This window comes from Xenopus laevis, chromosome 7S (genome assembly GCF_017654675.1).
Source record: "Xenopus laevis strain J_2021 chromosome 7S, Xenopus_laevis_v10.1, whole genome shotgun sequence".
Taxonomy (NCBI): domain Eukaryota; kingdom Metazoa; phylum Chordata; class Amphibia; order Anura; family Pipidae; genus Xenopus; species Xenopus laevis.
Genome location: NC_054384.1, coordinates 5,837,851 through 5,862,228, shown reverse-complemented (window position 1 = coordinate 5,862,228; position 24,378 = coordinate 5,837,851). Strand labels below are relative to the sequence as shown.

The window sequence follows — 24,378 nt, the reverse complement described above, 5'->3', positions numbered from 1 at the left end:
CTTTCACCGACGTGACCCTCACCTGATGAGATCTTCACACCTACCTGAACGATATCTGTCCGGGTGGCAGTTGGGGTTGGCGCATACACGGGTATAAGCCGTCAGTCTGACGCCATCTTTATTATCAAATGGCAGTTTCTGTGTTACAATTCTCTCTAATGTGCTTTATCCCAAGGAATACAGATTTAATACAGGCCGGAGAGATTTGGGTTATATCCGGCTCTGGATTTAGTAATGATCTTTTCCATTTCTGCTCGTCTGATTAATTTCTTTTTTTTTTGTTCTGATATTTTTATTGCTTCTATTCTGGTCTACTGAAAAAGTGGTATAGAGATCTTGTGTTACTGACTGGAGGTTTCCTATAGCCCCCCACTCACAAGGACAAATGAAAAGGCTCCCTACCGAACACTTTATCTTCAGGTGTTTCATGGTCAGATTCAGGGAGATTAGTCGCCTGGTGGTTCGAGGAGATTATTTTTCCCCCGAAGAAGGGGAGATTTGTGACCATGTGATATCTGACCATGTGTCTCTGCCCTTAAAGGAGAACTAAAGCTTAACTAAAGCAGTAGCTAGAAATGTTGTACATTATGTTTTGTGCTTCTGTACCAGCCCAAGGCAACCACAGCCCTTTAGCAGTAAAGATCTGTGTCCCAAAGATGCCCCAGTAGCTCCCCATCTTCTTTTCTGCTGATTCACTGCACATGCTCTGTGCTGCTGTCACTTACTGAGCTTAGGGAGCCACTCACAATATACAGTACATATAGAATAGAAATGTCACAATATAAGGCTGATTAGTAATTAATACACATAATTACTACATGGCTGCACAGAAACCAGTGCAATTAGCATCAGAATTTAATAATCAGCAAACCTGTAGCATCAGCTTATATTACAGCCAGGGAAGCTCATTTTCTGCTGGATAATTAGTGACGAGCCCTAAGCTTAGCTTCTCAACAGCCAATCAGAGCCCACTGAGCATGTGAGTGTCACAGACACTTTCCAAGATGGTGACCCCCCTGTGACAAGTTTGAAGTCCTGGATCATTGCTGCTATTGACAAGCTCAAACTTTAGCCTCGTGCAATAAGTTCAGTGTATAAAATATGCCATTTTAAGCAACATTCATTTTCAGGGTTAAGTTCTCCTTTAACATTTTGGATTTAATGAGAACGCAGGCAGACCCATTGAGAGAGGCCCGCTTTTTTTTCCCGATTTATACAAAGCAAATGGTTATTTTTATTTGTAAATGGATTAGGGGGAATGCGACTCTGTTCATTGTACTTGGGGTTTAATTATCTTTGCATTTCCTCCCTACTGATATCAAACAAGGAAATGAAGCACCTTAATAGCCTTTTCTTGATGGGATTAGAGATTTGTGGATTTAAAGCTTTCGGCACTGCACTAGGACACTATTTACTGAAGCTCAGAGGCAAAAGACTGCTCCTTCTCCCCACTGGCTACACAATATGCTATAGGCTGCTGGGAGTTGTAGTTCATCAGCAGGAGTGTTGCAGATATAGACTGCCTATAACTCCAGCCCAGAGGTGCCATCAGTGCAGCAGCTACAGTGTGAGACAGCCTTGAGCAAGTGAGAGTGAAATGCAGGGAGATGTGATTGGGCGGCCAGTGATTGGGCGGCCAGTGATTGGGCGATGGAGAACTCCCATCATTCACAGCTGTCTTTATAGGGATTTGTTTGCATTGACTCGCAAGGTGACTGTTGAACACAATTCAGTAAATAATAATTTTCTGTCTACAGGGAGAGATTAACGATAAAATAGCTGGCTGCTAAGGGGTTTTGAACATATTAATGTTTACATTCGATTTATTTTTATATTAAAGAGACGGCTCACCTTTAAATTAACTTTTAATATGATGTAGACATTGTTCTCTTTTTATTCTAGCAACCGGGCAGAGGTTGGAAAGAGAGAAGGGAATATGAATAGTATGTGCCTATATAAAAAGTAAAAAAAAACAAATAGATTAATAGCCTCACAGAACAATAGTTTTTGGTTGCTGGGGTCAGTGACCCCAATTTGAAAGCTGAAGAGAGGCAGAAAAGGAAAGCAAATAATTTAAAATCTATAAAACATAAATAATGAAAACCAAGGCTTCAGGCTTATATAAAGGCAACTCTGAGTATCACTCATGTATTATAAGGGATAATGTACCCCCTACTGTAAATGATAAGGATATTAGAAGTCACTGAGGGGTTGTTCTGTGACCATATAAAGGCACAAGGCTGCAGGCTGAGTTATACAGGGAACTCTGAGTATCACTCATGTATTATAAGGGATAATGTACCCCCTACTGTAAATGATAAGGATATTAGAAGTCACTGAGGGGTTGTTCTGTGACCATATAAAGGCACAAGGCTGCAGGCTGAGTTATACAGGGAACTCTGAGTATCACTCATGTATTATAAGGGATAATGTACCCCCTACTGTAAATGATAAGGATATTAGAAGTCACTGAGGGGTTGTTCTGTGACCATATAAAGACACAAGGCTGCAGGCTGAGTTATACAGGGAACTCTGAGTATCACTCATGTATTATAAGGGATAATATACCCCCTACTGTAAATGATAAGGATATTAGAAGTCACTGAGGGGTTGTTCTGTGACCATATAAAGGCACAAGGCTGCAGGCTGAGTTATACAGGGAACTCTGAGTATCACTCATGTATTATAAGGGATAATGTACCCCCTACTGTAAATGATAAGGATATTAGAAGTCACTGAGGGGTTGTTCTGTGACCATATAAAGACACAAGGCTGCAGGCTGAGTTATACAGGGAACTCTGAGTATCACTCATGTATTATAAGGGATAATGTACCCCCTACTGTAAATGATAAGGATATTAGAAGTCACTGAGGGGTTGTTCTGTGACCATATAAAGACACAAGGCTGCAGGCTGAGTTATACAGGGAACTCTGAGTATCACTCATGTATTATAAGGGATAATGTACCCCCTACTGTAAATGATAAGGATATTAGAAGTCACTGAGGGGTTGTTCTGTGACCATATAAAGACACAAAGGCTGCAGGCTGAGTTATACAGGTCACAAAAACCTCTTGTGGTAACAGGCAGTTTTAGGAATTTAAAATTAGCAAATGTGTATGTTATTAATAATTTGGGCCTAAAATATACACGTTCCATTCAAGACAGTACAAAGAGGTATTAGGGGTTACCATCGGCCTTATCCATTTAGTGCCAGATCCCATAAATACTCTGGACTATTGTTAAAAGGCCAATCATAATGGATTTTCCTGATGCAAATAACATTTCTATACCCCCAGTTTATCAGATGGAACATTCATAGTAATTCTGACATTCATGTTGTACACTCAAGGCGGCATTATGAACAAAGAAAAAAAATCACTAACTGGCAGCAATTAGTCAAATGGAAACATAAATCATACATTAAAGGAACAGAACATTAACATAATGACGCTTGGAAAATTACATTTGAAGAACATTATCAGACGAGAAGTGGATAAAGTCCGAGTGCAACATATGCTGGAATCATACAACACTTTTAGTGGCACAATAGCATTGAGATATCTGCTGCACGTTTAGATCTCTACAAATAGGAATGGGAAATGGATTTTGTGATGAGGTTTATTTAGAAGCAGCAGAAATGCCTCTGAAATTGTGTATTGTATATGTAGGAAATGATAAGAGAGCCCAGGTAACACTGGCAGATTTAGTGGAGTAAAGGCGGAGCGGAGTAAAGGCAGAGCGGAGTAAAGGCAGAGCGGAGTAAAGGCAGAGCGGAGTAAAGGCAGAGCGGAGTAAAGGCAGAGCGGAGTAAAGGCAGAGCGGAGTAAAGGCAGAGCGGAGTAAAGGCAGAGCGGAGTAAAGGTAGAGCGGAGTAAAGGTAGAGTGGAGTAACCATGTCAACCAATAACAAAATATTCTAGGGACCAAATCTCCCCAGTGTGGCCTAACCCTAAAGGAGAAGGAAAGGTTAAATCTAAGTAAACTTTATCAGAAAGATCTATATAAATACACCAGTAAACCCTCAAAGTAATGCTGCTCTGAGTCCTCTGTCAAAAGAAACAGCACATTTCTTTCCTTCTATTGTGTACTCATGGGCTTCTGTATCAGACTAACTGTTTTCATTATAAACCTTACAGGGCTAGGGCTTGAGCATGCTCAGTTTGCTCCTCCCTCCCTCCTCCCATCCCTGCTGTAATCTGAGCCCAGAGGTATATGTGAGCAGGGAGAGACTCAGGCAGGAAGTGATGTCACACATAGCTAATATGGCAGCTTATATCCTAAACAAACAGAGAACTTCTAGAGCTTTTTACTCAGGTATGGTAAAACATTCTACAGAATAAATATAGCATTCTAGCTTGCACTATTGTGTATCCTGTGTAACAGTTTTAACCCGCTTAAAACATATGTATCTTTAGCGCTTGGGCTGCCTTATGAACCATGATGATTATTCCAATGGTTTCCGTATGTAAAAGTGTGCACCTTCCAACAGCCCCGAGACTCCCAGCTGCTTCCTATCCAAACAGGGATTTCTTTCAAGCTCCTGAAAACACAGAGAGAAATGAACTTCCTGACCGGAAAGTAGAAACGTTTGTGGCCTGTGGGGCTTCTTCTTCTTCTTCTTCATTTTTTTGTCGCCCCTTTGTTCTCACCCGGAGACCCTCGGACGGGTGTGGAAACTCATGAAATTATATTTATTTATGTTTCTTGCATGGAAGCTTTGTGTTCCACTCACAATAAATGTTGTTGCGTTGATATTCCCTACAATTCTGGGAACAGTAGTTCAAAACCTTCTGCCGACCCTTGTTGTGTGTCATAAGCACCTGCAAGTGACATGTTTGCTCTAGAAAAGCCACGTTTTATTTTTTTTCCATCCTTGTCTCATGGCAGGAGCAGCAATCCTTTTGCTCTGCGAGCCGGCACAACAGCTCATGTAAGCATTTTGCCATATTCGGTGGTAAAGTTTCCCTTTAGAATTCCTTTTCAGAGGTCTGGTAAGACTGCAGGGTGGCATGGTGCCAACTGATTGCAAGAACCGGTCTGCCTTGTATCAAATAGGCGTGTTCTGTATTTCGCTTGGAATAAAATCTATATTCCTTGCGTTGGGGAGGTGCGCTGGCTAATAAAGTGATTTTTTTTGGCACATAGAAATAGACCTGATAAGTTACTTATATATTTGTGGGCCTCCGCCTTCCATTCGTGTCTGGAGTCTTTCCCACTGATTAGACTGTTCCACATCCCACAGGGAAACGGGCACTGGTCACAATATTCAGGGCTGGTTCAAAGGCAAAGCAACAAGGACCACCACCAGTAAATCCATTTTCTGCTCTGACCTCACTGGCATGCCTGGGGTTAATTCTATTCTTAATCCATTTGATGCAGTGATATCACTGGCATGCCTGGGGTTAATTCTATTCATTAAATCCATTTGATGCAGTGATTTCACTGGCATGCCTGGGGTTAATTCTATTCTTTAAATTCATTTGATGCAGATGCACTGGCATGCCTGGGGTTAATTATATTCTTAATCCATTTAATGCAGTGATTTCACTGGCATGCCTGGGGTTAATTTTATTCATTAAATCCATTTAATGCAGTGATTTCACTGGCATGCCTGGGGTTAATTCTATTCATTAAATCCATTTGATGCAGTGATTTCACTGGCATGCCTGGGGTTAATTCTATTCATTAAATCCATTTGATGCAGTGATTTCACTGGCATGCCTGGGGTTAATTCTATTCATTAAATCCATTTGATGCAGTGATTTCACTGGCATGCCTGGGGTTAATTCTATTCTTTAAATCCATTTGATGCAGTGATTTCACTGGCATGCCTGGGGTTAATTCTATTCTTTAAATCCATTTGATGCATTGATTTCATTGGCGTGCCTGGGGTTAATTCTATTCATTAAATCCATTTGATGCAGTGATTTCACTGGCATGCCTGGGGTTAATTCTATTCTTTAAATCCATTTGATGCAGTGATTTCACTGGCATGCCTGGGGTTAATTCTATTCTTTAAATCCATTTGATACAGTGATTTCACTGGCATGCCTGGGGTTAATTCTATTCATTAAATCCATTTGATGCAGTGATTTCACTGGCATGCCTGGGGTTAATTTTATTCATTAAATCCATTTGATGCAGTGCTTTCACTGGCATGCTTGGGGTTAATTATATTCTTAATCCATTTGATACAGTGATTTCACTGGCATGCCTGGGGTTAATTCTATTTTTTAAATCCATTTGATGCAGTGATTTCACTGGCATGCCTGGGGTTAAAGGGGTGGTTCACCTTTAAATTCACGAAACAAAACAGCAAATTGTTGCTCCTCTCATTGTTATAAAGGACCTTGCAATATCAGCCTGATACAAATTAATGTAACTTTATTCACTTCCAAGTGTTTGTTTCATCTGCCATCTTTTAAATGTGTGTCTTGGCCCCAGCAAGGTAAAGGTGGCATGTTTTGCCAAGTATGAGCTCACGTTTAAGAATTCTTTAAAATATAGATAAGATTATATATAAGATTCTTTAAAAATAATTAGCCATGGGCTGAATCTTTATTAAACACACAAATATTGGTGTGAGGCTCTGTCCATGAATAGTAATAAATAAATAAATAGTCCAGAAATCAAGAAATCTCCCAGAGGAACCCCCAGTCCAAGGATTACCATTCAATTTTCCATGTGCAAAAATCCAAATAGGGTGACACCCATTTCCAAATAACGCAGTAGCTCTGGTTTTAGGCTTTATTAGGACATCCATAGGTCTAACGCGTTTCGTAATTACTCAAAATGTATTTTGCTTCCTCGTTTGTGTGACAAAAAGGCACATGATTTGGATTCGGTTTGGCCAGGCACTTGGATTCGGCTGGATCTGAATCCTGCTGGAAAAGGCCAAATCTGGGATACGGCACATCCCTAAAAATAACGAACACAAGGGCAATGCCAGAAAGGATATTTTGACGTTAGTGAGAAATCAAACTCCCCTGGGGCAACAAGGCACCACCCAAATATAATTAATTGCAAGACACAGGAATCACCAAGTGCTCTGATAGTTTAATTTTGTGAAAATACTTGCAAATGTGCCCTGTGCCATCACCCTAAGGGCTCTTACACATGAGCGTTCCGACCTGCGCTCCCCTGCGTTCCGTTTTTTGGCGTTCAGCCGCAGGGGAGCGCAGGAATAGACGCAAGTCATTATTTGAAATGGGGCTGTACTCACTCAGGCGCATGTAGGCGCCGAACGCAGGTTCAGACGCAACATGCTGCATTTTTCCTGCGTTCGGCGCCTACACGCGCCTGAGTGAGTACAGCCCCATTTCAAATAATGACTTGCGTCTATTCCTGCGCTCCCCTGCGGCTGAACGCCAAAAAACGGAACGCAGGGGAGCGCAGGTCGGAACGCTCATGTGTAAGAGCCCTTAGCCATGGAGAATCCCATGTTGGGGTATTTTTGATGCCTTGTTGCCCTTAGCGAGTTGATTTCCTGCAGCGACAAAGTTCGTAGTGTCACATTGGGGAGTTTTTTGAGACAATTTTAGCCAGTTGGATATATTTAGCATGGAAGCAAGAAAGTACACATTGTGTGTGACAGTCGGATCCAGCGTCTATCAGCGCACACTCATAGAGGGGACGGAAGGTAGTGGATCTGGTTTTCGCCGCTGGAATATAAACATCAGTGGGGAAAACAATCCATGCGCTATTAGCCTAATCTGCTCCTGCAATTGTGTGCAAACTCCGGAAATACGGGGATAACTCTATTTCCTTTCCAGATTATTATCCCGTTTAACAACACGTTAAATAGGTTTTAAGCAGTTAAAGGGATTGTCCCAATTTTAACCACAAACATTGTGGAAGGTAAAGTTACAGGACAAAGTAATAAGAAGATACAGACACTTAGGGGCAAATTCACTAAGCGCCGAACGCTAGCGTTACTTCGCTAGCGTTTGGCATTTTCATTACAGCGCAAATTCACTAACGAACGCTGGCGTAGATTCGCTAGTGTTACTTCGCACCCTTACGCCTGGCGAATTATCGCTACGGACGTAACTACGCAAATTCACTAACGCGCGCAGTGTACTGAACGCCACTACCTTTTACGCTAGACTTCCTTCGCCACCTCAGACCTGGCGAAGCGCAATAGAGTAGATAGGGATTGCTTCAAAAAAAGTCAAAATTTTTTCTAAGTCCCAAAAAACGCTGGCGTGTTTTCTACATTATGGGTGATAGGATGAAAAAGATCGCAATTTTTTTTGGGGCTCCCCTCCTTCCCCCTACATTTCCTGACTCATGGCAACTTACCTATACAGTGGGCACATGTGTAGGGCAAAATAAACATTTTTATTTGATGTTTTGAAGGTTTTCTAGGCATTTGTAGTGCTGATACGTATTCCTCCATTGAAATTTGGATTTGGCGCCGTATGCAAATTAACCATCGCTAGCGTAACTTCGCTTCGCTTAGCGAATCAACGCTAGCGCAACTTCGCAACCTTACGCTACCCCTGAGTGCAACTTCGGATTTTAGTGAATTTGCGATGCGCTGGCGAAACTACGCCTGGCGAAGTGTGGCTGGCGCAACTACGAATCTCAGTGAATTTGCCCCTTCGATTTTAAAGAGATACCGTCATCACATGATTACACACTGCAGGTCACTTTTTTTCACAAGCTGTAAATGCTATTTTTCAGTTACATTAGAGCAGGGGTAGACAACCTGTGGCTCCGGAGCCTCCTGCGGCTCTTCATCCTGCGGCTCAGTCTTGCGGCTTTGCCTGTCGCGTCATCTATACAGCCCTCGAGCCTGCTGGTGGCTTCTTGAGTGGGCGACCCCAGTAAGCTAGCCGTTATCTTGCCGCGGTCAAACACTCAGGAAGCCACCAGCAGGCTCGAGGGCTGTATAGACGTCCCAGGAGTGACAGGCAAGACCGAGCCGCAGCAAGATGATTCATCATGGTCCTTACCGCGGTCACACACTCAAGACAAGAGAGTGAAGATCAACATGGAGCTTCAGAAACAGAAGCCACATTAAACAGATGAGAACAGTAGCATTTAATAATGCTATTCGTTGTTTAATTTAAACCTTTTATAAAGTTTATAAGCCGTGTTATGTTTTGCGGCTCCAGACTATTTTTCTTTAGTGGAAGAGGGGGGGCAAAATGACTCTTCTGATAGTAAGGGTAAGGACACACTGGACGATTTGTCGCCAACGTTTTAAAAAAGTAAATCGCGGCGACAAGCCGATCGTCTTTTTTGAACAGGCGATTCACAGCGACTATTGGCACAGAGCGATTTGTATCCCATTACTCTGTGCGGTACGTGCTCCACCCAAACCGGAAACGGTTTGTGCTTCCCGCTGTAACCTGGCGTCTTTACGTGCTTGCGTTCTTGCGTCATTGCGTTCGCATTGTAATTTGAATACAATTGCTGCTACTTATCTGTATGTGTGTGTGCGTGTCTAGGAGATTTCAGTGCTTTTCTAAGTACATGCTATTTCTGATAAATCGCTCGGAAAAGGGTCTCAGTGCGTTTTGGAGCTACAGGCGATTCACAAACGCGATGTGGGCACAGGAGCTGGCGTCTTTCATTTGGTTTTGTTCAGAGACAAAACCAGCGATATGTCGCCGCGATTTGCTTTTTAAAAAACGTTGGCGACAAATCGTCCAGTGTGTCCTTACCCTAAAGGTTGCTGACCCCTGCATTAGGTTCCGATTTTATGTTTGCATCAGACATCAAGGTTCAAAAAGCTGCGACCTGGTCTGGAGGGGGTTCAGCCGACAGTTTTGTTAGTGTATGGCCAGTTTAAGCATTTCTACAACCCTCCTCCGTGTCTTTTCTCATCGGCATGAATGGAAGCCGCCTCTGGTTTCAGGTTTGTGCCATGAAATATATTCCACCAAGAAAGAACAAAAAACGGCAATGAAAAAAAAAAAAAATGAATTCCAATACTGTTATACACAACATCACACACTTTGTGGACAGTATCCCTTTAAATGGGAGGGAAGCAGAAGCCTATTAGGAAATTTACTGAACCACCATCAGGGCCGGCACGAGGCTGCTGAACGGGTGGAACATTCTGCACTAAACTGTGTAAACGGCTTGAGAGTTGAGCAAGAACAGAGCAGGAGCGGCAATAGCAAACTGACAGTGAGTGTAGCGCAGTGCTACTGTCATTTCCAAGTTCAGTTTAAAAGGGAACACAAAAGCAAAATCTTAGAGCTGAGGATCCTGGGAGCTGTAGTTCCCCGTAGGCCTGGCCCTCTTTGCTCGTAGCGACTGAATCTCCTATAAGGCCGCGGGCAATGGTTTCACTTGGAAAATGTAGTAGAAGTCAGCACTCGGCAACGGAAACTTTTGCAGTTGGGGTGCGCGTCTCGTGTATCTACTTCCGCCTGAATGCTAAACTCTATTTTCCCAGGTAGACAGCACCACACATCCAGCCAATTTTCTTAAAAAAAGCCTTTATTGGCAAATGGGACAGAAATACAGCAAGAGCCTTTCCACTTGGCACTATTGCAGTGAAATGTCAGGCTCTGATATGCAAATTCAGTGACTCATGAGCCAACAACTGTGCACATCAGCGATTTGTTTCCAAATTCCAGGCATTGGTTTCATAGCTCAACTGCGCCTGTTTACCTAGAAAACGCTCTCCTACATGTCACACACACACACAAGTGCGCAGGTAGCGACTAAATACAGCACAGGGCCAACGCACGAACATTTTACATTTAAAAAACGATTGTGCGTAAGGTTAAAGCACAGGTGAAGATGTATATCAAACCCTTATGGGCCACACCAACATCTGGAGAGGAAATACTCCCTGTGCAACTTTGCACCATGACCCCCAAAATGATTATTCTAAGTCGATTTAGAAGGTCTAGTAACCCATAGCAACAGATTATTAAAAGCAAGCATTTGGTTGGTTGCTATGGGTTATTAGACCCCGGTTTCTGCTGTGTACAGCGCTGTACATTAGAGCGGGCATTATACCCTAACGGGGAGGTCTTTACCTGATTTTGCCATCCAAGTGATAGGCCAGTTAGGGCTGAACCGGTTCTTTGGTTCCTAAACCAAGGACAACGCAGCGAGGGTCCATACAGACAGTTTACATGACCCAATGTTGTCTTTGCCCCATGGGACTATCTAACCCCTCCCCCCACTGATCTGTCAATCAATCCCAGATCTAACAGATATACAGTAGATCAGTGATCCCCAACCAGTAGCTCATGAGTAACATGTTGCTCTTCAACCCCTTGGATGTTGCTCCCAGTGGCCTCAAAGCAGGTGATTATTTTTGAATTCAAGATCTGAAGGCAAGTTTTGGTTGCTTAAAAACAGGGCCTCCTGTAGGCTGTCCATATAGGGGCTACCAATAGCCAATCACAGCCCTTATTTGGCACCCCAAGGAACATGTTTCATGCTTGTGTTGCTCCCCAACTCTTTTTAAATCTGAATGTTGCTCACAGGTGAAAAAAGGTTGGGGACCCCTGCAGTAGAGGGTCTCCAGGTTAAGAGGGGCAATATCAGCTTGGGTATGGGCAGCTTTACTGGGTCTTCAATACTATAAAGCTAAACGACCAATCGCCATGGTACAAAAAACGTTGGGTCGATCCACACATGGTCCAAAAATTGTACAAAACTTTAATTCTTATGACTATATCTTTGTGTCTATGGTCATCTTAAAAGGACAAAGACTGGAATGAGAATGGAGCCTGTAAATTATATATATCTGGTAAGAATAATAAAGGGTTTTATATACATTTATAGGATCAGTTATCCGGAAACCCCGTTATCCAGAAACTCTGAGGGCTTGTACTTGATCCCAACTAAGATATAATTAATCCTTATTGGAAGCAAAACCAGCCTATTGGGTTTATTTCATGTTTATATGATTTTTTAGCAGACTTAAGGTATGAAGATCCAAATTATGGAAAGCCCCGTTATCCGGAAAGCCCCAGGTCCCGTGCATTCTGAATAACGGGTCCCATACCTGTACCAGTTTTATATATACATTTAGTTACAATAACATCCTTTGCATCAGGAGCAATGTATAGTCTATAGTTTATATAAAGGAGCTGCTTTTTTAGCTAAAAATAGGGCAATAGGGAACATGTTTACAGATATCAGATAAGCTGTGTAGAATACAATGGCTTTTGCTCTTACACAGGAAGATAAGAAGGGGTCAAGTGCCAATCACAGAACAATGCTTCATTTTAAAGAGATACCGACACAAGAAAATAATCTTTTTTTTATCATAACATTGTCTTTGAATTATATTTATAATTTTGCCATAAAAGTATTTGCCTGATGCTTTTACATTACCTTTCTTAGGGCAGGACTACACGGGCGATTTCGCAGCGATGCACAAAATCGCAGGCGTCACGTCGGATGCAACGGAAATAAGGTAAGTAACGCCAGTGTCAGATCGTGTCGCATTGTTGATGCAATGCGACTGTCGGATGCTGACGCAGCGTCAACACTGCGACACGATCAGACAATTGAATTCCGACACGACGCCTGCGATTTTGTGCAGTGCGTCGGATCGCAGCAAAATAGCCTGAAGAAGAAGCAATTTGTCGATGGACGACTAAATTACTCCAAATCTTAGTGTGTGCACTTACCCTAAACTATCGCCACAGATTTAACATAAACATCACTAACCCCCCCCCCCCCCCCCAGGCTTTACTGATCGGTTTCGATGATTTGGGATCTGCATACAAATGGTTTCAACCAAGCCTAGGGTTGCCACATGGCCAGTATTTCAGCAGCCTGGCCGGTAAAAATGATGCTTGATGCCAATGTTATTAATAGGGAAAAAACGTCAAGAATATAGGAACGCTGGTATTTTTTCCAGAAAAGGTGGCAACCGTAATCAAGCCTCAAGCCATGAACTTTGGGAGGTCGCCCCCCACCAGTGGCAAAAGCTCCCGTCAGCAGTGGTAAAATCCGCTCGCCCCGAAAACCATAGCAGAGAGCATGGGGGCGAACAGGAAACGCGCTTCTGTGCAGAAATAGTTTTACTTCTCAGTCGTGCACGTGGGGCTTATACACAGGTACCACGAGCAAAGTCCTTGTGACTGTTGCAACACAGGCCAGACAGCTGTGCGGGGGTTAACCCCTCAGCTCCCACAGGAGATACAGACAACAAGTACGTGGAACTACAACAATTAGCACCCAAGGGGGCATAAACAAGAGCAGTGGATTAGCAGTTCTTCGACTTGGAGGCACTACAACTCCCAGAATCCCCTGACAGCCTTTGGAAGGATAAACAGATATAAAGAACTTCTGATATTACGGCTTACTCTAAACGTTATCCCATAGTTATAGCCTTATTCTCTCTTGCCTTGCTACACACACACACTATCCCACAGTCACAGCCTATACTCTTGGCACATTATTACCTTATTACACACACTATCCAACAGTCACAGCCCATACTCTTGGCACATTATTACCTTATTACACACACTATCCAACAGTCACAGCCCATACTCTTGGCACATTATTACCTTATAATACACAAAAGCCATGAATATCCTGTAAATTATATCCTTATAAACGGTGAGTTCTGATGTCATCAGTTATAAACGGTGAGTTCTGATGTCATTTCTGTCACATGACTCACTAAAACTTGTGTATTATAATAAATAAAGTACCCCCAGTTGTAAAATATGAGGATATTAGAAGTTACCTCAGAGTTCCATGACCTGTATAAAAACACTCGGCATTCGGCCTCGTGTTTTTATATGGTCATGAAACTCCTCGGTAACTTATAATATCCTTATATTTTACAACTGGGGTACTTTATTCACTATATTACACACACTATCCCACAGTCACAGCCCATACTCTTGGCACATTATTACCTTATTACACACACTATCCAACAGTCACAGCCCATACCCTTGGCACATTATTACCTTATTACACACACTATCCCACAGTCACAGCCCATACTCTTGGCACATTATTACCTTATTACACACACTATCCCACAGTCACAGCCCATACTCTTGGCACATTATTACTTTATTACACACACTATCCAACAGTCACAGCCCATACTCTTGGCACATTATTACTTTATTACACACACTATCCAACAGTCACAGCCCATACTCTTGGCACATTATTACCTTATTACACACACTATCCCACAGTCACAGCCTATACCCTTGGCACATTATTACCTTATTACACACACTATCCCACAGTCACAGCCCATACTCTTGGCACATTATTACCTTATTACACACACTATCCCACAGTCACAGCCTATGCACTTGGCACATTATTACCTTATTACACACACTATCCAACAGTCACAGCCCATGCACTTGGCACATTATTACCTTATTACACACACTATCCAACAGTCACAGCCCATACTCTTGGCACATTATTACCTTATTACACACACTATCCAACAGTCACAGCCTATACCCTTGGCACATTATTACCTTATTACACACACTATCCAACAGTCACAGCCTATACCCTTGGCACATTATTACCTTATTACACACACTATCCAACAGTCATAGCCCATACTCTTGGCACATTATTACACACACTATCCCACAGTCACAGCCCATACTCTTGGCACATTATTACCTTATTACACACACCATCCCACAGTCACAGCCTATGCACTTGGCACATTATTACCTTATTACACACACTATCCAACAGTCACAGCCCATGCACTTGGCACATTATTACCTTATTACACACACTATCCAACAGTCACAGCCCATACTCTTGGCACATTATTACCTTATTACACACACTATCCAACAGTCACAGCCCATACTCTTGGCACATTATTACCTTATTACACACACTATCCCAACAGTCACAGCCCATACTCTTGGCACATTATTACCTTATTACACACACTATCCAACAGTCACAGCCCATACTCTTGGCACATTATTACCTTATTACACACACTAATCCCACAGTCACAGCCCATACTCTTGGCACATTATTACTTATTACACACACTATCCAACAGTCACAGCCCATACTCTTGGCACATTATTCCTTATTACACACACTATCCCACAGTCACAGCCCATACTCTTGGCACATTATTACTTTATTACACACACTATCCAACAGTCACAGCCCATACTCTTGGCACATTATTACCTTATTACACACACTATCCAACAGTCACAGCCCATACTCTTGGCACATTATTACCTTATTACACACACTATCCCACAGTCACAGCCTATGCACTTGGCACATTATTACCTTATTACACACACTATCCAACAGTCACAGCCCATGCACTTGGCACATTATTACCTTATTACACACACTATCCAACAGTCACAGCCCATACTCTTGGCACATTATTACCTTATTACACACACTATCCAACAGTCACAGCCCATACTCTTGGCACATTATTACCTTATTACACACACTATCCCACAGTCACAGCCCATACTCTTGGCACATTATTACCTTATTACACACACTATCCAACAGTCACAGCCCATACTCTTGGCACATTATTACCTTATTACACACACTATCCAACAGTCACAGCCCATACTCTTGGCACATTATTACCTTATTACACACACTATCCAACAGTCACAGCCCATACTCTTGGCACATTATTACCTTATTACACAGACTATCCCACAGTCACAGCCTATACCCTTGGCACATTATTACCTTATTACACAGACTATCCAACAGTCACAGCCTATACCCTTGGCACATTATTACCTTATTACACACACTATCCAACAGTCATAGCCCATACTCTTGGCACATTATTACACACACTATCCCACAGTCACAGCCCATACTCTTGGCACATTATTACCTTATTACACACACTATCCCACAGTCACAGCCTATGCACTTGGCACATTATTACCTTATTACACACACTATCCAACAGTCACAGCCCATGCACTTGGCACATTATTACCTTATTACACACACTATCCAACAGTCACAGCCCATACTCTTGGCACATTATTACCTTATTACACACACTATCCCACAGTCACAGCCCATACTCTTGGCACATTATTACTTTATTACACACACTATCCAACAGTCACAGCCCATACTCTTGGCACATTATTACCTTATTACACACACTATCCAACAGTCACAGCCCATACTCTTGGCACATTATTACCTTATTACACACACTATCCAACAGTCACAGCCCATACTCTTGGCACATTATTACCTTATTACACACACTATCCAACAGTCACAGCCCATACTCTTGGCACATTATTACCTTATTACACACACTATCCCACAGTCACAGCCTATGCACTTGGCACATTATTACCTTATTACACACACTATCCAACAGTCACAGCCCATGCACTTGGCACATTATTACCTTATTACACACACTATCCAACAGTCACAGCCCATACTCTTGGCACATTATTACCTTATTACACACACTATCCAACAGTCACAGCCCATACTCTTGGCACATTATTACCTTATTACACACACTATCCCACAGTCACAGCCCATACTCTTGGCACATTATTACCTTATTACACACACTATCCAACAGTCACAGCCCATACTCTTGGCACATTATTACCTTATTACACACACTATCCAACAGTCACAGCCCATACTCTTGGCACATTATTACCTTATTACACACACTATCCAACAGTCACAGCCCATACTCTTGGCACATTATTACCTTATTACACAGACTATCCCACAGTCACAGCCTATACCCTTGGCACATTATTACCTTATTACACCAGACTATCCAACAGTCACAGCCTATACCCTTGGCACATTATTACCTTATTACACACACTATCCAACAGTCATAGCCCATACTCTTGGCACATTATTACACACACTATCCCACAGTCACAGCCCATACTCTTGGCACATTATTACCTTATTACACACACTATCCCACAGTCACAGCCTATGCACTTGGCACATTATTACCTTATTACACACACTATCCAACAGTCACAGCCCATGCACTTGGCACATTATTACCTTATTACACACACTATCCAACAGTCACAGCCCATACTCTTGGCACATTATTACCTTATTACACACACTATCCAACAGTCACAGCCCATACTCTTGGCACATTATTACCTTATTACACACACTATCCCACAGTCACAGCCCATACTCTTGGCACATTATTACCTTATTACACACACTATCCAACAGTCACAGCCCATACTCTTGGCACATTATTACCTTATTACACACACTATCCCACAGTCACAGCCCATACTCTTGGCACATTATTACCTTATTACACACACTATCCAACAGTCATAGCCCATACTCTTGGCACATTATTACTTTATTACACACACTATCCAACAGTCACAGCCCATACTCTTGGCACATTATTACCTTATTACACACACTATCCAACAGTCACAGCCCATACTCTTGGCACATTATTACTTTATTACACACACTATCCAACAGTCACAGCCCATACTCTTGGCACATTATTACCTTATTACACACACTATCCAACAGTCACAGCCCATACTCTTGGCACATTATTACCTTATTACACACACTATCCAACAGTCACAGCCCATACTCTTGGCACATTATTACTTTATTACACACACTATCCAACAGTCACAGCCCATACTCTTGGCACATTATTACTTTATTACACACACTATCCCAGTTACATCCCACCTCTGTAATAGGAAAAACATCAACAACAAATCACCAGGAAAGTGCCCTTGTCGTTCCGTCAGTTTCGACCGTACAAAAATAACAAAAAAGCTTCCTCTTATCTCAAGAACAGTAAGTGATCGTGTGAATATCCCAGGGATCCCCACTGACCGTTTAATAAAGGACGAGTAAGTCGGCGTGAGGCACAGGCAGAGCAGCTGCACTTGGTTTTCCTTGTGTAAACTCAAGAAGGAAACATTCCACGTAGCCTGGGAGGGAATAGAACCTTCACTGGAGCTCAGTTTATAAAACTGCCAGTGGATCACAGACGCTGCTTTGCTTTTATATCGCCCCCCACCACCACCAGCAGGACTTTGGGGTCTTGGGGAAAATCCCATTAGAAAAAGTAAAAGGATAAGCTCACCTCTTTGCCTGGGGAAGCCCTCGGCTGCCTGTGTCCCGTCCCTGAAGCAGCAGCAGCAGCAGATCTGTACGGGCAGAGGAATAAGTGAGAAGTTACAGAGGAAGGAGGAGCAGCAGGGGAGGGAGATCTGGGATGGATTAAGCTGCCTGTGGGCCTATTCTAATACACAACTTTCCAAGCAGACAGTGGGCGGATGGGTGTGTTTATCTGTAACCCCTCTCAGTCTGCTCTCTGGCTGGGTGTGGTGCGGCTGCTCAGTTAACCCTGTTGCACTGCTAACCCCCCTCCTTATAATAACAATGTATTCTCATTACTGATACTACTGGCAATTTACAGGAAGAGAAAACACGTGTCTCCATGTGCAACATTGTATTATCCTTACACTGCAGCTAATTCATAGGCTACAATACGGATATGAATAAAGACGGTTTATGTAAAGTAATACAGTGTAGGGTGGGTGCAATTAACCCTTCACATGCCTAGGGCTGGTCAAGCTTCAAAGACATAACCAGCCAAAAAATAATCTCTTGCCTAATAAAAGAAAACATAATTCTAAGCAACTTTGCGATATACATTCGTTACAAATGTTATGAGATTTTCAAGTTATTTGTACAGGTATGGGACCTGCTATCCAAAAAGCTTGGGACCTGGGACTTTCCAGATAATATATATATTTTTTTTTTTTTTACATAATTTGGATCTCCATACCTTAAAGGCAGAGACACACTGTCAGATTCAGGCCGGCGGCCTCTTCTTCGGGGCGACTAATCTCCCAGAATTGCCTCCCCTGCCTTCCAGCCGGCTAGAATGTAAATCACCGGCGGGATGGCGCTGGGAGCGCTTCCATTTCCGAAGTCGTCCGAAGTTGCCTCACGAGGAATCTGACCGTGTGTTTCTGCCCTAAGTCTACCAGAAAGTCATATAATCGTTAAATAACCCCAATAGGCTGGTTTTGCTTCCAATAAGGATTAATTAAATCTTAGCAGGGCCGGACTGGGAGGAAAAAGCAGCCCTGACAAAAGTAACAAAGCAGCCCGTGTATTCACACGTATGCAAAGCATAATATATATTTCCAACCTCAAGATTAACTAGAACTAGTGTTTATTAATAGATATTTGAAGTGTCCATTACCATATAATCCCCAGCAATATTATACACCCTATGGGCTAGAACTGGCCCTTGCAACAAATATCTCACCCTAGTTTCTATCACAACTATTCTATCAGATGGATGAGTGGCCCTATACTTACATGTATATTCTACATTTTCCTTTGTGTGCCCCCAGCTAGACCATGCACCCTTTAATTACCATGTGTGTCATAGGGCCAAAGTGTGGCATACTTGAAGTGACTAGGTTGCCTCATGCCAACAGCTCATTTACATATTAAATCCAGACCTAATTTACATTTTTAGGTGAGCAGTCCATTTACATTTTAAAGCAAGTGGCCCATCGGGCATTTGCCCGGAACCCACAGATTGCCAGTCCAGGCCTGTATTTTAAGGTGGCCATAGACGCAAAGATCCGCTCATTTGGCGACATCGCCAAACGAGCGGATCTTTCCCCGATATGCCATTAACAAGCATGGCTATATCGGGAGTAATATGGCCAAACGATCCGATTACGATGTGCAATGGGCTTTTTGGCGGGATCGCTCGGGTTAAAATCAAACCTGACCGATCAACCAAACGACCGATCTTCACCGGACGAAAGATGTCGGCACTCTCCACACATGATCCGAAAATCGTACGAATCCTCGATTCGTACGATAGAATCTGTGCGTCTATGGCCAGCTTTAGTCTGGATCAAGTACAAGCTACTGTTTTATTATTACAGAGAAAAAAAGAAAAATTTTAAATATTTACGGTATTTGGATAAAATGGAGTCTCTATGGGAGATAGCCTTTCCGTAATTGGAAGCTTTCTGGGTAATGAAACAATGTACCACAAGCCAACGGACTGACAGACCGGTGTTGCCCCACAAAATCAATTTTTTTTCCAATACTGTCCGAATATTCGCCACTCAAGGGCAGAGACACACACTGCAATTCGCAATTCGAGATTAGTCGCCTGGCTAATCTCCCCATACTGCCTTCCCGTCGGCTAGAATGTAAATCACCGGAGCGATTCATTTTCCTGAAATTGTCTCACGTGGAAACTTCAGGCGACTTCGGAAAACAAAGAGCTCCGAGTGCCATTCCGCCGCCGATTTTCACTCTAGCCGGCGGGAAGGCAGTTTGGGGAGATTAGTCGCCCCCGAAGAAGAGGAGATTTGTTGCCGGGCTACTAATCACCCCGAATTGAAGCTCGTGTGTCTGCCCTTGAGTGCCGAATATTTGGATTAGGATTGTTTCCATGGTCGAGATGTGATAAATCTCACATTTAAATTTGTATTCGAATGTGTGAATTGAGAAACTCGAAAATTCTAATTTAAATTTACTATTCAACCCTTGAAATCTGCCCCAGAGTGTGAGAGTGAATATTGGTGCAATTGGCCAATGAATCGGTGCAACTGGGAGATTTGTCTTGTATGTAAATGTATTTACGTGTAACAGATAAAAGGAAGTAACATGTCGCTGTTTTCAGAATTACTATCACACTATCCTAGCAAACGTATAATAATGTCGGAGCTCTATATAGTTGTTCCACAAATACTGTATGGGGCAACTGTCAGAAGTATGGAAGTAGCTGCCTTTTCAGGCAACAGTTGTGCTGTTCTCAGTTTCCGGTTGGTGCTGTTTTTCAAGATTCTCAATTCTGGCAAATTTCCTGGTGTGACGTTTGCATTTTCTCTGTCTTGCACTGCGATGAGAAAGGAAGGTTGTTCTGCCTTCAGTAACCAATATTTATTCATGATTTTCAGGGCTCCGTCACATACAAAGTGCCCCCCTAGAGCTGTACAGATCACCCCCGAGACTCTCCTCAGTAATGCCACACAAAATCCTTACAACTGCCATTTGCTGCAGCCGCAACTATAGGCATCAAAAATCCTTATGCGATATAAAGTTAAACATTGACATGAATAGACACTTATTCTATCTTACAACAATTGCAGGTTAGAGACTGCGCCTTCCCCGGATTCCTGCTCCGACTTGAGCAAACAAAAAGCAGTTAAGGCAACAGCGGGTGTCTCAATGGAAACTACAACACAATACAAACTCATTGCCTTGAAACAGTGTGTAACTTCCAGCACAAGCCGGCAGCAGGGTAAACACCAATTGTTTTATCTTGGGGTGCTGATCTTTATCCATAGAGCTGGCAGAGCCAGTTTTCCCTTAAAGGAGAACTAAAGCTACTAAAGAAGTAGGTAGAAATGTTGTGCATGATGTTTTGTGCTTCTGTACCAGCCCAAGGCAACCACAGCCCTTTAGCAGTAAAGATCTGTGTCTCCAAAGATGCCCCAGTAGCTCCCCATCTTCTTTTCTGCTGATTCACTGCACATGCTCTGTGCTGCTGTCACTTACTGAGCTTAGGGAGCCACTCACAATATACAGTACACATAGAATAGAAATGTCACAATATAAGGCTGATTAGTAATTAATACAGATAATTACTACATGGCAGCACAGAAACCAGTGCAATTAGCATCAGAATTTAATAATCAGCAAACCTGTAGCATCAGCTTATATTACAGCCAGGGAAGCTCATTTTCTGCTGGATAATTAGTGACGAGCCCTAAGCTTAGCTTCTCAACAGCCAATCAGAGCCCACTGAGCATGTGAGTGTCACAGACACTTTCCAAGATGGTGACCCCCTGTGACAAGTTTGAAGTCCTGGATCATTGCTGCTATTGACGAGCTCAAACTTTAGCCTCGTGCAATAAGTTCACTATATAAAATACTATAGAAAATAAATATAATATTTTTAAGGTTTAGTTCTCCTTTAAAATGCCCCTTCCTTTTTCCCTAGGGTGAGAAAGTGCCAGAAGAAAGGGAAATCAGCAGATGCCTCTCAGGAGTAAGACTGGTAAATCAAGGCGGCTCATCTGAATGGGACCTCTCACCTGTAGAAATCTCACGAAACTCAACTCTGCTAATCAGACCAGCATTTCTACACGGAGATAAAAAGAGGAAAAACAAGTCATAAGTATCAGTATAGAATGAAAATGGGGCTTCCCCAAGTCACTATTTATTCTCTAAAGAGCTTGTCCAGGTGTTTTTGTACCAAATAGCTGTAAAACAAGAATAACCACCCTACATTTACTACTATACAGTTACTACTCTAGTGTAGGGATGCACTGAATCCAGGATTCGGTTCGGCCAGGATTCGGATCCATGCTATTTGAAGGAAGTTTGGTTTTACTATAGGAGAACGAGTTTATTTTTGGAGCCGGCAAAGACCGGGATTCTTTGAATAAACTTTTTGCTATTGACTAAAACCCATGGACTAAGTAGTATGGTCTGAATGGACACATGCAATACAATAAAGCTAAAGGCCACCCACTCAACGATTCATTTCGTACGATCTTTGAACCGCGTGGGCTCTGAATAATCGTCCAGACAATTTCCGTCCCGTCGGGATCAGTCGTTTAGTCGATCGGACACACTAGAAAATTTCTGTCGGACAACAACAATATCTTTCCGTGTATCGACTGACAATATCCATGGGTGACCATCACTGTTTCTAGGACATGACTTTGGTACGATTGTTGTCTGTCAATTAATGGCCAGAACATCGTCTGATTTGTTATTTTTCCTACTTTATTCGTACACAATTGAAAATTAGAATATCTACATTTATCATGTACTGTCTCTTTAAAAATTCGTCTTCGAACATTCGCATCTAAAACCTGCCGAATTGCTGTTTTAGCCTATGGGGGACCTCCTAGAAGCCATTTGGATTCAATTGGTGGACTTTTTTTTTTGGGAAAAACTTAAATTCGATCGAATGCACTATTACGTCGATTCTTACGATTCAAATTGGCCCTATTCGGACAAAAAAAACTTCTTAATCTCGGCTGGTCTTTTTGAATTAGAATTTCGACGTTTTTCAAATTCAAAATTTGACCATTGATAAATATGCCTCATAAATGTACAACATTTCTAGCGATTTCTTTAGTTAGGCTTTAGTTCTCCTTTAAGGCACATAAGGGTAACATTCCTCAATGTACTCTAGGGATGCACCGAATCCCAGATTTGGTTCGGGATTCTGCATTTTTCAGTGGGTTTCAGCCGAATCCTTGTGCCTGGTCGAACTGAATCCTAATTTGTATATGTAAATTAAGGGTGGGAAGGGAAATCACATGACTTTTCATCACAAATAAGGAGGACATTTTTTTCCCCACTTCTTCCTTTGACGCCTCTAATTTGCATATGAAAATTAGGATTTGGATTCGGTTCGGTATTCTGCCTTCTTCAGTGGGTTTCAGCCGAATCCTTGTGCCCGGCCGAACTAAATCCTAATTTGCATATGTAAATTAGGGGTGGGAAGGGAAATCACATGACTTTTCATCACAAATAAGGAGGACATTTTTTTTTCCCACTTCTTCCTTTGACGCCTCTAATTTGCATATGAAAATTAGGATCTGGATTCGGTTCGGTGTTTGATCGAATCTTTCACGAAGGATACAGGGATTCGGCCGAATCCCAAATAGTGGATTCAGTGCATCCCTAGTTTACTCATCAATAATAACAATAATTCCAGTACAAATCTGAATATGTTTTAAGATATTAATGATATAAACGATGAGGGTGATTTCTGCCCCAGTCTCCTGTGCCGGCAGTCTATGTATATCCAGTCTATGTATATCCAGCCTATGTATATATCTCATCTCTATAAATAAACAGATAATGACAGTCTTGTGCATAAGCAGCTTTTGTTGAGATATAATTCCCCATTCAGCTCCAACGTGTGACGTTCTGAATCGGTAGAAAAACCTGCTACTCACAAACACATCTGCGGGGTGAGGGGTTGCTCACATAAGGAGTGTTGTAGTTTGCGCTTGCCCTTGAATGGGCAACTTACATAAAATTTTCATTTTCGCGAAAATTTGTTTTGTACGATAATATCGGTGCGTCTATGGCCACCTTAAAGGAACAGTTCACTGTAAAAATAAAAACTGAGTAAATAGACAGGCTGTGCAAAATAAAAAATGTTTCTAATATAGTTAGCCAAAAATGTAATATATAAAGGCTGGAGTGAGTGGATGTGTAACATAATAGCCAGAACACTACTTCCTCCTTTTCAGCTCTCTAACTCTGAGTTAGTCAGTGACTATAAGGGGGGCCCACATGGGACATAACTGTTCAGTGAGTTTGTAATTGATCCTCCGCA

General features: G+C 42.3%; 1 protein-coding gene across 1 annotated transcript in view; it reads right to left on the bottom strand.

The window, feature by feature from the left end:
* sgms1.S (sphingomyelin synthase 1 S homeolog) overlaps positions 1-18,152 on the bottom strand; it is a 38,028-nt gene extending 19,876 nt beyond the window's left edge. The window contains 1 exon segment of the mRNA NM_001091141.1: positions 18,109-18,152. The gene's annotated coding sequence lies outside the window, so the exon portion shown is untranslated.
* Positions 18,153-24,378: the final 6,226 nt, after the last annotated feature.